The following is a 4014-nucleotide window of genomic DNA, read 5'->3' on the forward strand; positions in this document are numbered from 1 at the left end:
CTTGGTAGATATGTAGAACAGGACGCCTCAAGGTGACTGGAGAAATTTAACTGTAATTGGCAACTGGGTGGCGCTATAACAAAAGAAAAATGCTTAAAAATGGCTAAAATGCGTCCGATTGCTGTGGCTCCCCCTGTGGACCAATGTTGGGTTTTTTTTTCTAATGTTTGGTATGACTAAGTCATGGTATGGTATGCTGTACTCAATGGACTAGTTTATTAAAAAAAAAAAAAATGCAATATGAAATGATGAAGTACCAGAAAAAGGCATCGTGTACGTCTTAGATGGGATGGGGCACACATACGGTGCAATAGTGGGAACTTCTGTTTGTTATGGTTGAAAACATCATGGGATATTGGTGGTTATCTTGTTTATGGTCCAGCTCAGAGTTTTCACTAACTAGTACCACCCAAAGTGGCAAATCCTAGTTTGGTATTATGAAAATACTATAATCTCTAGATGATATTTCAACATAATAACCCTTCCCAAGTGGCAGCTTAGTCATTGACATCAACCTTCAGTAGCACTAACAGTTAAACCAAAGAATGAAAAAGCCAAGGCATCTTTCAAGTCTGGTCTCATTAAAGATCTCAGTTTAAGTGCATATATGCATCATGGTTTTCATGCAGAAATTGAACGATAATATGCTTTATAATCTAATTTTTCTGACTTTGTTTGGATTCAAAAAAAGGTCATTTTGAGGGACGGGTACCCTCTAATCGCACATATACATTCATGACAGGTCATATCTGATGGTTATATGTGAACGAACATCCTAAAAAAACTAATGTTTAAACATAAACTATATGAAAATAGCATGTTCAGAAGCAGGATATGCACTTCTTTGTGTGACGCTGTGACATAGTGGCCCCAAATTTCCAGCACTGAGTTTACCTCGAAGTATATAATGGTGTACTTTTAATATGTTATTTGGATGTCCCAAGAGATCAGAATGATTACTATTGCAATTTCCCCTGGGTCAAACCACAGGGTGAAATGATAGAGATTACCCAGTAGCAGTACATTTCAATGACATCAAACATGATATCTCATTGTTTAGGTTCCAGGACACTGAAAACGTTCAAGAGACCAATTTGAACATTCTGAATGATCTATGGAAGCTGCAAGGCCGATGTGTTCACTCATTAGATCAACATTTTTTGTAAATAATCTTGTTAATAGCCTCTGTTGTGTGGAGAGCTTGAGTTTTCCTGTGTTTTTCTTTCGTTTGTGTGATATGGGACATATGGTGCACAGGCTGTTGTCAATTATTGAGGAACACACCCACAGCTGATTAATTCCCTCACACCTGTGCACACCTGTGAAATGTGGGGCAGTTTCTATTTAAGCTCAGTGTTAGAGACAATGGTGTTGAACACTCTTATTTGAAAACAGAATGATATATTAAATAGTGCATTTTCAAAAGCTCTTGAAATATTTTGTTACAAATTACAACTTCATTTTTTTCTGCCTGGCAAAGCACAAATTAAATACAGATGTTTAATTTAGTTGCTGTCCATCTCTAAAAATACAGACCTTCAACAACACAGTCTGTCGTGTTCTGAGGATGGCGCTAGAGGAAAAACGTGTCATTTACATCAAAACGGTCCATCAGCTGGAGAGTATGAACGTTCTCAGAAAGTCTTTTGGCAATCAGATAATTTTGATAATTCTTGTGTGCATGTGGGGCCAATCTAGCCATCAGATTTCAAAGATAGCTTGTAGGATAAATTTGCTGATCGAGGGGAAGGTTTGACCAGTTTTATGGCCACCTGCTGAGACACTGCTGGTTTACGTCCTGCGTCTTTCTCTGTACATTCCATGTAATAGAAAAACTGTGAAAATTGTCATTATCTTTTTATTGCAGGTTTGCTGTGGTGCTTCATAGATGCCTGATACCTCAGCCCCGGGCTGGATGCCATTTCAGGGTAGATAGCTTATCATGCGTTGAGGTGGGAACCTGACCAACAGAGGAGGAGGGGGCAGGGACTAAAAATACACCTCCTGTCTCAAGGCGGAAAGTATTACAGCTTTAAAGGTTTCATTGCCACTGGAGCCACCCATGGTGAAAATGACTGCAGTTATGGCACTGCAAAGTACAGTGCAGAGAGCATTTACCAAATGACACATTAGATTCCCATGTTTAATACAGTATGCCGTGTTGAGAGAGCACGTTGAGGAGTGATATTAAAGCTCCTCTGGTGTTGAAAGCCCAGAGACGACCAGTGGATCTGAATAAACAAGTGAAGTACAAGAATCTGGAGTGACACACACAGAAATCCTCTGTAACCTCAAACCAATAAATAATTCAGTGTGAGTACACGTTGACAACAAAAGGCAGATTTCTGGCTGCGACTAAAGTCCTTGCAGTGGATTTAACAATCACACTTTTTCTCTGGTTTCAAGCTGTAACTCAAATTTGTCACGCTGGATTCTTTTCACTGAGAATCGCTGCTGTTTTAGAAGTACTCAGTAAAAGCTCCTGCATGAAAAATTCATACAAAGCCCGTCTATTTTCAGTGAGAAATCTCAAGGTTAGCTCAGACAAAACTGAGTGGTTTTCAAGTATTGTAGATGAAATTCCCCCCGTGACAGAATGATCAGCAGCTACAAGAAAAGAAGATTTGTGGAGTGCCCCAAAGCAACAACCAAGACATACATTCCTGGGAAGAGTTTCAGCCAAGCCACACAGAGGAAAATATCACAAGGCGATGAGATTATTGTCAGCTTCCTAGAGTAACCTGATTTCCTTATTTGAGGAGAGGGATTAGGAGAGACTCCGTTAGCTTTATTTCTGCTGGAGAAGTCTAATTTCTTGGCCATGTAAAGTGTACGCTTAACCAGATTTCTTAGAAGTTTTCGCAAGAGATTTCAGGCGGGGAGAGCTTTGCTGTGACAGCAGAGCAGCAGGATAAAGGGAGAGATCATTACTAGTGGCAGCGCATCTTTGTATCCAGAAATTTTAATTTTAAATCCAACAAAAAGTGAAATCTGACACTGAAGTAAATGAGTCTAAATAAGAGGGTGTTCACAGATGAACAGCTAAATACTTTTAACATTTAGACTCATGCACCCAGTAAAGTGCTTTGTTACTACACAGCCTCAACGTGCTGTTAACCAAAGTGCACCAAAATGGAATAAATGAGCCGAAGAAATAATAAAATAAAAACATAAAATTGCAAGTTCTCATCTTGTTTGTATGCCAGATATGTTTCAAGGATTTAATATTGGGTTCTCTATGAAAAATTCTCTCATATCTTCCTGTAAGTCATTACAATATCATTGATGACTCACCCTGAACGACAGGGTGTAAATACATTTGTTCTTTTACTCACACATGTGTAAACAATACTCTGAATGATGACTGAATTCCATTAGGGCTCGGTCACACGAGAGACCGTCCCCTGCTGAGCTATTAGTGCTGAATGTGGGCGGGGCCTGATGTGAGGCACATGCTAGATTGCTAATTTTTTTTTTATGTATCATGCCTGTTTCCTGACTTACTGCCAGCCAAAACCAACAAACCCTGGACCTTCATGTCATCCTGTTGCTTCCCTCCATATGAGTTTTAAGGCAAACCATAGTGACTTTTAAAAAAAAAATCTAACCATGTGCTCTTGTTGCACAAGGAAATTAACATTAAATAACAGTGTTTTACCGACGTTAGAAATGCTTTTGCACACTGAGTCAGTTTTTTTCGTCCAAAATTGTTGCACGTCTAAAATGACTTATGACTTCAAGTTGTGTCAGTCATGGCTGCTGATAGCACCTTGAATTGCACTTCACTTGCACCCGCAGTTTGCTCCGTCTTAACGTCCTATTCATGAAGGATATTGCGCTAATGATATACCAGCGCAAACACACCCACAAAGTTTGGCAGCTGAGTGCAGTTTGCCCCTGATTTACCCCTGATTGCAATTAGCCACATGGCATGTCATGGTAAGTGTTTGGCAAAGTACTGAATAGTGTATACCCTCATATAGTGATGTCTGCTGGTGAGTCAGTCTAACAGTG

General features: G+C 39.6%; 1 protein-coding gene across 1 annotated transcript in view; it reads right to left on the minus strand.

Annotated features, from left to right (window-relative positions):
- znf385d (zinc finger protein 385D) overlaps positions 1–4014 on the minus strand; it is a 128151-nt gene that overhangs the window by 4737 nt on the left and 119400 nt on the right. The gene's annotated exons all lie outside the window — the stretch shown is intronic.

The sequence above is a fragment of the Epinephelus moara genome, chromosome 6 (genome assembly GCF_006386435.1).
Source record: "Epinephelus moara isolate mb chromosome 6, YSFRI_EMoa_1.0, whole genome shotgun sequence".
Classification (NCBI taxonomy): domain Eukaryota; kingdom Metazoa; phylum Chordata; class Actinopteri; order Perciformes; family Serranidae; genus Epinephelus; species Epinephelus moara.